At 47.1% G+C, this 12,243-nt stretch overlaps 1 pseudogene; it reads left to right on the plus strand.

The window, feature by feature from the left end:
- Positions 1-7,334: 7,334 nt before the first annotated feature.
- On the plus strand, positions 7,335-11,666 carry LOC131094453 (olfactory receptor 14J1-like; annotated as a pseudogene).
- The last annotated feature ends 577 nt before the right edge of the window (positions 11,667-12,243 follow it).

Here is a 12,243-nt window from a genome sequence, read left to right on the forward strand (position 1 = left end):
AAGTGACTCCACCACTGAGCGCTGCTGTGCCAGACATATTAGAGCTCCAGTACGAGCTTGAGTCCAAGGCAGCGAAGTGGTATGCCACTATAGACATTGCCAGTGCATTTTTCTCCATTCCTCTGGCAGCAGAATGCAGGGCTCAGTTGTCTTTCGCCTGGAGGGGCGTGCAGTACACCTGGAATCGACTGCCCCACGGGTGGAAGCACAGCCCCACCATCTGCCATGGACTGATCCAGATTGCACTGGAAAAGGGTGAGGCTCCAAAACATCTGCAATATATTGATGACATCATTATGTGGGGGAACAGAGCTGCAGAAGTGTTTGAGAAAGGAAAGAAAATCATCCAAATCCTCCTGGGAGCTGGTTTCACCATTAAAAATGCAAAGTAAAGGGACCAGCTTGTGAGATTCAGTTCCTAGGAGTGAAGTGGCAAGATGGACAGCGTCAGATTCCCACAGAGATCATCAACAACATCACTGCGATGTCTCCATTGACCATCAAGAAGGAAACACAAGCTTTCCTAGGTGCCATAGGTTTTTGGAGGATGCACATTCCCGAGTACAGTCAGATCGTGAGCCCTCTTTACCTGGTCACCTGCAAGAAGAACACTTTCCACTGGGGCCCTGAGCAGCAACAAGCCTTTGTCCAGATCAAGCAGGAGATCACTCATGCAGTAGCCCTTGGCCCAATCAGGACAGGATCAGAGGTGAAGAACATTCTCTACTCTGCAGCCGGGAACCATGGCTTGTCCTGGAGCCTTTGGCAGAAGGTGCTTGGGGAGACTCGGGGCCGACCACTGGGATTCTGTAGTCAAAGCTACGGAGGGTCCAAAGCCAACTACACTCCAACAGAGAAGGAAATCTTGGCTGCCTATGAAGGAGTCCAAGCCGTCTCAGAGGTGTTGGTACAGAAACACAATTCCTCCTGGCACCCCAACTACCGGTGCTGGGGTGGGTGTTCAAAGGCAAAGTTCCTTACATTCACCATGCCAACAGTGCCACATGGAGCAAGTGGATTGCTCTTATCACTCAGCGTGCCCGTATAGGTAAACTGAATCACAATGGGATTTTGGAGGTAATTACAAATTGGCCTGAAGGTGAGAATTTTGGTGTCACAGATGAAGAACAAGAACCAGTGACACGGGCTGAAGAGGCTCCTCCCTATAACCAACTGCCCCCAGAGGAAACAGGCTACGCTCTTTTCACTGATGGTTCCTGTCACACCGTAGGGATGAACCGGAAGTGGAAAGCAGCCGTATGGAGCCCCACATGATAGGTTGCAGAGGCCACTGAAGGAGAAGGTGGATCAAGCCAACTTGCTGAACTCAAAGCTGTTCAACTGGCCCTGGACATTGCTGAAAGAGAGAAGTGGCCAAAGCTCTGCCTCTACACTGATTCGTGGATGGTAGCCAACACTCTGTGGGGATGGCTGGAGAGGTGGAAAGAGGCCAACTGGCAGCATAGAGGAAAACCAATTTGGACTGCTGATGAGTGGAAAGACATTGCTACCAGGGTAAGGAGGCTACCTGTGAAGGTCTGCCATGTAGATGCCCATGTCCCCAAGAGTAGAGCTAATGAGGAGGACCAAAACAATGAGCAGGTAGATCAGACAGCAAAGATAGAGGTGTCCAAGATAGACCTAGATTGGGAACATAAAGGGGGAGTTGTTCCTAGCTTGATGGGCCCATGATGCCTCAGGCCATCAGGGCAGAGATGCCACCTTTAAGTGGCCACAAGACTGAGGGGTGGATTTAATCATGGACAGTATTTCTCAGGTTATCCATGACTGTGAGAAGTGTGCTGCCATCAAACAGGCCAAGGGAGTGAAGCCCCTGTGGTATGGTGGGTGGTGATCCAAGTACAAGTACGGGGAGGCCTGGCAGATTGACTCCATCACACTGCCCCAGACACACCAGGGCAAGCGCTACGTGCTGACCATGGTGTAAGCTACCACTGGATGGTTGGAGACCTACCCTACGGCCCGGAACAACATCCTGGGCCTGGAAAAGCAAGTCCTGTGAAGACATGGAACCCCTGAGAGAATTGAGTTGGACAAGGGGACCCATTTCAAGAACAGCCTTATCAACACCTGGGCCAGGGAACATGGTATTGAATGGATATGAAGCCCCAAAACAGATAGCCTTCAAGAAATAATGGGTTAAAACATAGAATGTGAGGCATTTGAAGAAAGCATAGCATTTAGGAAACACATAGAGCAATTAATCAGTTAAAGCATGGAACACAATGACAGGAAAGAGATAGGGATAGGGGAATTGATGGGCTAAGCATGTTCAGAGCCAACAATGTCAAACTGACCCTAAGAACTTTGCCAAGCCATAGAGACCAAGCCAAGTACACTGGGAATTGGCCAAATTAGGAAAGAAGTTCAAAATTTTAAGGAGGAAGACTCATCACGAGACCCCAGCCCATGATGAAGGCCCCCGGAACGACCACCAAGACGATCCTCAAAAGAGGTGTCCCCGCCCACGCTCCGCCTACACCACGCCCCCTATGAATATTCATGCAAAGATATGATTATGTATATGATCTGATGTAATCCTATATTCAAAACTGTATAAAAGGCTTGCTTTTGTTACGGGAAACTCAGAAATCCATTTTGTGATTTCTCCAACGCGTCGCAATAAAATACCTCCTGCTTATTTGACTTAAGCTGAGTCTCTTAAGCAGTTATTCTCGCCTTTTGGGGCAAAATTCGGCATCAGATATATCATACCCCTTATCATGCACCTGCTGCCGGGAAAGTTGAACAGTGCAATGGACTACTTAAGATTACCATGAAGGCGCTGGGCCAGGGAATCTTCAGAAATTGGGAAATGAACTTAGCAAAAGCCACCTGGATGTACAACACCAGAGGGTCCATCAATCGAGCTGGTCCTGCCCAGTCCTGCCCAGTCTGAGCCTTTGCACACAGTGGATGGAGACAAAGTCCCTGTTGTACACATGAAAGGTATTTTAGGAAAGACTGTTTCGATTAATCTTGCCTCAGGCAAAGACAAACCCATACATGGAATTGTTTTTGCTCAAGGACCTGGTTACACTTGGTGGGTAATGCGGAAAGATGGAAAAAGCCGTTGTGTACCACAAGGAAACCTAGTCTTAAGTGAGAACAATATGTAAGGTTTCATTGTGATGCAGATGGAAATAGAATAAGGCTTGGATAATGTCCTAGACTGCAAGGTAATATGTGTGTTCTATTCCCATCTATTAGAGGTGGGCCAGTTATTAATTGGGCAGTTTTTCTTTGTCTCTTCCACAACCAATCCTCCCTCTGGGAAGACATCTGCTGTTAATGGGCCATTGAGTGTCACTGCGTGACTGATCAAAATTACATCATCCCATTGTGAGATGCTCCACCCAGAGGGAGGAGCCAAATATTCCTTCCTGGCTATAATCTGAGATTTTGGGACACCAGAGACAGCCTTTTCCACTGGATTCCCAGAGGAGCAGCCCTTTCCCATTGGATTTCCAGAGGAAGACCAGCCCACCTACACCACCATAGGATCTTCAGAGGAAGACTACAGACTTTTACAGGATCACTGCCTCAATAGAACCACACCTGCCACTCCAGGAGGACTGCAGCCACCATTTAATAGGACTACTACCACCACCCTGACCCACAGGGTTTCAGGTCGTATTCTGACTCTTGTCAGTCTTTTGTATTACTGCATTGTTTTGTTTTGTTTTGATTTGCTTTTTTCTGGTAAAGAACTGTTATTCCTTCTCCCTTATCTGTGCCTGAAAGCCCCCTTAATTTCAAAATGATAACAATTCAGAAGGAATTGTTATCATTTTGAAATTAAGCCCTCTCAGAAGGAGGGGGGTTTGCATTTTCCATTTTGGGGCAGCTCCTGTCTTCCTTAGCAGACACCCGTCTTTTCAATCCTTGACAAGGGGAAGGATTCAAAGTCTCAGTTATAATGCAAATAAAGTTTGAAGGAACAAAAAAAAAATAGAAATTGGGGATGTTCTGTTAGTTTCAGAAGCAGGGTGAAATTTATTCTGACAGGATTTATGGGTGCAGTTTGACATTGAAGTGCTCCCAAAGAAGCGGAAAATGGTAATTAAGCTTCTCCAATTAAGGGAATAAAATAAGGGGAAAATTCATGAGATGGTGTGGGCAAAATGGAAGAAGTGAGGTAACTTAAACATCAAACCTATAGTAATAAAAATAGTTAATGAGAACCATCCAGTTCGAGCACGACAATACTTGCTCTCCCTGGAAGGGAGACGAGGACTATAGCTGGTGATCCAGGACCTGCTTGAGGACAGGACCTTAGAACCATGTATATCCCTCCATAATGCACCCATATTACCAGTAAAGAAGTCAGATGGGACTTACAGATGGGACTTGTCCAAGATTTGAGAGAAGTGAACAAAAGAGCAGTGAATCGGTACCCAGTAGTGCCTAACCCCTCCACACTACTAAGTAACATTCCCCCCACCAGTGGTTTAGTGTGATAGACCTAAAAGATGCTTTTTTTTCCACTGGTAGGGGAAAGTGGGATATATTTACCTTTGAACGCGATGACCCCAGTTCTGGGAGGAAGCAACAGCTTTGGTGGACTAGGTTACCCCAAGGGTTTTCCAACTCCCCAAACCTCTTTGGTCAAGCCCTAGGAGAAGCACTACAACTCTTTTCCATTAAACCTGAGATAAAGCTCATCAAATATGTAAATTATTTGCTTCTCCCAGGACAGGAAGAAAAAGAAGATTGGGAATCCACCATAGTGTTGTAAATTTTCTGGGGAACCAAGGACTTTGGGTATCAAAAGGTAAATTCCAATTTGTAGAGTGGGAAGTAAAATTCCTAGGACATATGATTTGTCAAGGGAGCTGGTGGCTGAACCCTGAGAGAATTACAAGGATAGTGTCACACCCATGGCCAAAAACTAAGAGAGAAATCAGAAAGTTTTTAGGCCTGTTGGGATATTGTAGGCTATGGATTGAAGGATACAGGCCATCCAGTTCTTGTAAGAAAAGTTAGTTGAAGAAGAGATTAGATGGGAAGAAGATCAAAAAAAGTTTGAAGCTTTAAAGCAAAAATTAGTCAGTGCATCAGCACTGAGTCTTCCTGCCTTAGACAAACCCTTCTATTGTTTGTGGATATAGAAAAATGGGTAGCACATGGAGTGTTAGCCCAGGACTGGAGAGGATCCAGGAAACCAGTGGCCAATTTATCAAAATTACTAGACCTTGTCAACTGTGGGTGGCCAACCTGCATTCAGGCTGTGGCAGTGACTGCCCTACTCATATCAGAAAGCAAAAAAATACCTTCTGCGGAAAATTGAAGATATATATCCCAAACTCAGTGGGGAGTATCCTAAATCAAAAGGCTGAGAAATGGCTCACTGATTCCTGAGTGCTAAATTATGAAGCCATCTTAATACAAAATGGTTTAGAGCTAATATTGAGTAACCAACTCAACCCTTCCCAGTTTTTGTATGGAGAACCAGATGAGGAACTAATACATAATTGCCTAGAGGTTATAAACTATCAAACTAAAATGAGACAGGACCTAACAGATCAACAACTCCAAGGTGGAAAACGATTGTACATCAATGGATCTTCACAGGTAATAAAGGGGCACAGGGTATCAGGGTGTGCTATAGGCCATGAAGGGTTGATGGCCATAGAGAAGAAAAAGTTACCTTCCAACTGATCAGCCCAAGCATGGGAGTTATATGCCCTAAAGTGAGCTCTGGAAATGGAGAACAATATATACAGACTCAAAATACACTTTTGGCATAGTGCATACCTTTGGAAAAATTTGGGAAGAGAGGGGGCTATTCAATTCAAAGGGAAAGGGACTGTTTCACAAAAAATTTCTTTTAGAAGAGTTAGAAACCTTACAATTACCAGAGGAAGTAATGGTGGTTTATGTTAAAGGACATCAAAAAGGGGAGCAAGGGAACAATTTAGTCAATTTAGAAGCTGAAAATGCAACTGAATCAGAGACAGAAAAACTAATTATAATACTAACACCCCTGAGAAAAATACAAAAAGTCCTGATGTTCAGTGGGACATAAAAGGAAGAACTCCTCAAAATGGGAGCCAAGAAAGATAACAAAGGGAAGTGGAGATTAGCAGATGGGAGGCCAATGTTGAATAAACCCTCTGCAAAGAAAATGCTAGAAGGCATACATGGAACAACGCATTGGGGTACACAAGTGCTAAATGATCAATTTCTAAGGGATTGGGGATGCAAAGGAATTTTCAGAATAGCTAAGCAAGTAAGTGAATGGTATGTGATATGTCAAAAAGTAAATAACAAAATTATGAGGAAAACCCCCAGGACGAGGCGAGAACTAGCCTTACATCCCTTCCAAAACATCCAAGTAGACTTTACTGAGCTTCCCCATGTACAACAGTGGAAGTTTTTGCCAGTGATAGTAGAACAGATGGCTCGTTGGGTAGAGGTGATACCCACTGTGAAAGCCATTGCCAATGTTGTGAGTAAAACACTTCTAGAATCAATCAGTCCCTGATATGGAATGGCAAACAGGATTGATTCAGACCAGGGAAACTCATTTCACATTGATGATATTGCAGAAAGTTGTTCAGGCCCTGGGAGTAAAATGGGAATTACACACTCCATGGCATCCACAGAGTTCCAGTCAGGTTGACAGAATGAATGAAACTCTTAAAAGAGCTCTAGTTAAGCTAATGACTGAAATCCAAATGTCATTAATAAAATGTCTCCCTTTGGCTTTATTAAGAATTAGAACCCAACCTCCATCAGATCTGGGGGTGTCACCCTATGAAATAATGTTTGGGTTACCTTTCCTGACCTCACCCCAGAAAGTTGCCATCTATGAGGAAGGGGAGGCCAATGCCAAGAAATATGTTATGTCCATAGCACAAACCTTAGAAGGGCTAAGACATAAAGGGACAATTCCTCAAACTACCAATCTGGATTTCAGAATCCATAATATAAATCCTAGGGATTTGGTGGTGCTTAAGTCATGGAGAGATCAGCCTCTAACTCCTCGGTGGGAAGGTCCTTTCAGGTACTGCTCACCACTGAATGGGCCATGTGAACTACAGAGCAGGGATGGACTCATGGCAACAGAGTCAAAGGCACAGAGGAAGAATCCAAAGAGTGGACTGTAACATCCAGGCTGGGTGAAACAAGATTGACTCTCAAACAGAGACTGAAAGACAACCAGTAAAACACCAAGACGTCCAAAAAGTAGAGTCAAACTTCCACTCACAAGCTCGAGAACTGTCTTTTTGTTTTCATGGGTGACAATTACCAGCATCTGTTGAGGAGAAGTAAACAAGGGACTGTAAAAGGTAATGGGACAGCTTCTTCAAGAAAATAAGACAAAGGAAGGAGAGCAAGACCGAGTTGGCCCCTTTGTTTGCTACCAAGAAGGCTCCATAGACCTGCTGTGAGTAGCAACCCCGTAGGCATGATAAGGTAGGGACATAAGGCCATTCCAGACCTCTATCATTCCTCAGTTGTCTTTTAATTCAACAGGGACTGGAGGGCAGGTACAAGTTGGCTTCTGTGCTCACCCCTAAGATACACCAACTATGGGTAGCAGCCACATAGGCACGGTAGATGGCAGCCAAAGCCATACTGGACATCTGGGATGCCCTTTTGTCCATTCCAAATAAGTGTGTCTAAGGAAAACCTGAGGTTTTTTTCTCCTGCTCCCACTGTCCTTGCCCACATCAACAGATGCTGGTATGACTCATTCAAGAGAGAGAGAAAATTTTTTACTTAATTGTTCAAGAAAAATGACTGAGAGAAAAAGAAAAGGAGTGTTATAAATGAGTAATTCTATGGTTGACTCCTACAATTACCAGGTGAATATTAAATATGTGTTAAGAGAAGTTTTGTAGATGTATAGTTATCCTTCCCCTTGCATTGTTATCACAGAATGGCCTCAGTAGTCAGGGCATTTGGGAGAGTTGGCTTGTTACTATGGCAGCACCTGACCTCCAGTCAAGGTGTAAGACAGTGATCTCCACCACTGGACAGTGAAGAAGGAGTGGATTGACAAGACTTTGGGAGGGGCTAGAGGTATAAAAGACAGAGCATCCATTTTGTAGATGAGCACATGGTGACTGAATTCTTTGGTCCCAGCACTGTATTCTTTTCTTTATTCAGTCTTTGGTTATATTTTAACAGATATGAAAATCAAGCTTCTTCTGTTGTATTTTGATAAGGTCTTAGTAAATCATTTATATTTTTGAAAGTGAAAATTCTTTCTCACACAGGGTTGGGGAATGAGGGGCAAGGTTGTCCACATTGGATCAGCTCCAAGGTACAACTTTTCTGACCTGGCCAGACATCCTTAGGAGAGACCCTGGATCAATATAAATCACCGAATGTTGCAATCACCTCTTGTATAATAAGAACAGCAATAAAAGACACTCTTTAAGATAGGAATACACATTTCTTAGAAGCTGTTTCAAATATTTCTCCACAACTGTTAAAGGAAATCCACCTAATGAATTGCTCCAGAGCTGAGAGAAATCAAGGCAGAGCCATGGTTTGTCAGGTATTGCTTGATGCTAGTGAGCCCTGTGGTGCATTTGGAGATGAGCCCTGGAAACTCAGAGCCTTAGATTGCACAAACCTTTCCAGGAGTCAAAGTCAGAGAAAAAACTCAAAGTGTTTCAAACCATGAATGGGTCCCACTGAGGTCCATCCCAAACACAGGCTCTTCATGGACTCTTTGGAGGAGAGAATTGGAGGCCAGAATTGGAAAAAACACTTCTCAGATATTCAGAGTGGAAAGGAACATCCAAAGTACCTCAAAAACCTTGAGTATCTCAAAGCATTAATGAGCCCCACTGAGTGTATGTACGAAGCTCTCAAGGGACTCATTAAAGCAGATAATTGGGGCCATGATTACACAAACCTCTCACAGAGTCTGTATCAAAAGGGCAACACCAAGTACCTTAAAATAACTAAAGTACCCTGAAGCATTAATGAGCTCCACTGAGTGTTGTTACTGACAAAGCCTCTCCAGGGACTGATTACAGCAGATAATTGGAGGACAAGATTGAACAGACCTCTCAGAGACTCCAAGGCAAAAGCCAAACCCAAAGTCCTTTGAAAAACCTGCAGTCCCTGCAGGGAGCATGAAGGAGCCCCCAGGGCCATTTCTGAGCAAGGCTCCCCAGGGACTCCTTCCAGCAGATCCTTGAGGCCACTGGGATGTGGGCTAGGGGGGGATGCTGAGGGCAGGACAAGGGGGTGACAGTGCCCAGCCTGGCTGGGGCTGTGCCAGGACGCCCCAGGGCCTCAGGACAAGGTGTCTCCTCCCAGCCCTTGGTGGCACAGACCCTGCTGCTGTGCCCCAGGGCACCAAGACTTGGCTTCTCTTTGTCCCCAGCTGCCATCAGTGCCTCCAGTTCTCTGCTCTGCCTGGGGCCTGGGGACACTTTCTCAGTCGTGTCCCTCAGTGGGACCCATTAAAAGTCCAAGAGACTTTGGAGTTGGATTCTGACTGGAAGTTCTGGAGAGGTTTCTTCAGCTCCCTCTCAGGGACTGATGTTCAGGGCCTGAGCACAAAGTCCCAGAGGCTCATTAAAGTCCTGGTGCTGTGTCTGTGCTGCTGAGCTGGGCTGGGCTCCTGGCACAGAGGCAGCTCCTGGTAACCAAGAAGAGCTTCAAAAGCACATTTCTCTGGATGAGCAGCTCTTCTGCCAGCCCAGCAGGGCTGAGGCACTGCCTGCAGCCAGCCCAAGCACAGCAGAGAGGCACAGAGAGCTTCAATCAGTCAGGGCTGGGAAGGGGCTGAGAAGTGCCTGGGGCACAATCAATGCCAGCCCTTGGCACAGGAACCTCTGGCTGCAGGAAAATGCAGCTGCAGCTCCTGGAGCCATCTCCTACAGCTGGAACATCCCAATGCCTACAGGACCTGTGAGTACATTCTCTGATTGTCTCTTGTGCAGAGCAGCCAGGGGTGCCCATGGCTGTCCTGCAGAGCAGGGTCCTGCATCCCAGGGTGCTGTGCTGGGGCAGGGACTCTGCTGTCATCAAGGGACGGCTCTCAGCCAGCCCTGGCAGCTGCTCCCAGCACTGGGGGACAAGATCTGGGTGGGAGGAGACAGCTGGTAAGGCTTGGAAGTGTTCCTTTTGTGTGGGGAAGATGCTGCATTGTTCAGGACTGCTTCCGGTGTGCCATTTACCTGCAGAACATTTCCAAGTAGATTATGCAGGGGGAACAGTGAGGCAGGGGATGCATAAAAGGGAAAATCCTGGTTTTTTTAATCTCCTGTTCTGGTTTGCCTGGATGTGAAATTGCACATAGATATTCCTCTCTCAGTTCAGGCAGTAAAAAATAAAACAGAATTTCCCTTATATCTGAATTAATTGGGCAGTTATTGAGATCAGCACAGGGCCTCTTAGAAGCAGGATCAGTGTTGCTTTTCCAGCCTCTTCAGGGTTGCTCTGACATTGTGATCAGAGCCTGCAGAGCCAGAGCTGCCCCTGGCCAGTGTCTTAGCTGGGAGGGGTCTTCAGGACAGAGCTGAGCCCCCAGGGCAGGGCTGGGCTCTGGCAGCACTGGCAGGGCTCAGCTCTGGGCACAGGGAAGAACCTGCTGGCAGGGACAGCTCCAGGCAGCAGAGCCCTGGGCAGGCAATGGGGGGAAAGTGCCCCCAGGCTGTTCTGGAATATTTAAAATTCTCTCCAAATCCAACTATTCCATGATTACTTTTTTTACAGATCCCCATGCCAAGAAAGCACAAATGTCCAACAGCAGCTCCATCAGCCACTTCCTCCTGCTGGCATTGGCAGACACGCGGCAGCTGCAGCTCCTGTACTTCTGCCTCTTGCTGGGCATCTCCCTGGCGGCTCTCCTGGGCAACGGCCTCATCATCAGCGCCGTAGCCTGCAGCCACCACCTGCAGACGCCCATGTTCTTCTTCCTGCTCAACCTGGCCCTCACTGACCTGGGCTCCATCTGCACCACTGTCCCCAAAGCCATGCACAATTCCCTCTGGGACACCAGCAACATCTCCTACACAGGATGTGCAGTCCAGCTATTTTTTTTTGTCTTTTTCATTGCAGCAGAGCTTTCCCTGCTGACCATCATGTGCTACGACCGCTACGTGTCCATCTGCAAAGCCCTACACTACGGGACTCTCCTGGGCAGCAGAGCTTGTGCCCACATGGCAGCAGCTGCCTGGGCCAGTGCCTTTCTCTATTCACTGCTGCACACAGCCAATACATTTTCCCTGCCCCTGTGCCATGGCAATGCCCTGGGCCAGTTCTTCTGTTAAATCCCACAGATCCTCAAGCTCTCTTGCTCCAAATCCCACCTCAGAGAACTGGGACTCATTGCTATAAGTTCCTGTTTGGTATTTGGTTGTTTTATGTTCATTGTTTTCTCCTATGTGCAGATTTTCAGGGCCGTGCTCAGGATTCCTTCAGAGCAGGGACAGCACAAAGCCTTTTCCACCTGCCTCCCTCACCTGGCCGTGGTCTCTCTGTTCCTCAGCACTGCTGTGTTTGCTCACCTGAAGCCCCCCTCCATGTCCTCCCCATCCCTGGATCTGGCCCTGTCAGTTCTGTACTCGGTGGTGCCTCCAGCCCTGAACCCCCTCATCTACAGCCTGAGGAACCAGGAGCTCAAGGCTGCAGTGAGGAGACTGATGGCTGGATGGTTTCAGAAACATTAAACTGCTGGCCAATTTCGGCAAATCACCTATAATAAAATCATCTTTGATACTTCTTATTGGCTTCAGTGTGGAAGTTTGTTTTGTTTGCTTTAGTTTTTTTATATTATCCACAAAGACGTCATTCTTTCTGCCATTTCCCATTTTGTTTCTCTCCACCTTGATTTGTGGCCACAGACTGTGTCAATGAGGGCTGCACTCTTGATGGCTTTAAATGAACTAAAGGACCTCCCAGCCGAGTTTTCTGCAGAGATGCCCTTTTGTTGCCTTCTCTGGAGCTGCAGCAGCAATGTCTGTGTGCAGAGCTGGGGACAGATCCGTGCTGGCCCAGCAGCTGTGCCCAGCAGCAGCAGCACTTGGTGTTGCCAGTGCTGCTGCCGTGGCCCTGCCCCGCTGCCCTGGTGGCCCTGGTGTTGCTGCAGGGTCTGAGTGCTCTCGGGGCCGGGCACAGCCCTGGGGGTGACAGTGCTGGGGCTGCAGCAGGGACAGGCCATGGGCTCTGCTGGGGCAGTGCTGACGCCTCAGGCCAGGGCCTGGGGGCTCCAGGCTCCTTGCCCAGGCTCTCTCAAGAACATGCCCA

The sequence above is a fragment of the Melospiza georgiana genome, chromosome 29 (genome assembly GCF_028018845.1).
Source record: "Melospiza georgiana isolate bMelGeo1 chromosome 29, bMelGeo1.pri, whole genome shotgun sequence".
Lineage (NCBI taxonomy): Eukaryota > Metazoa > Chordata > Aves > Passeriformes > Passerellidae > Melospiza > Melospiza georgiana.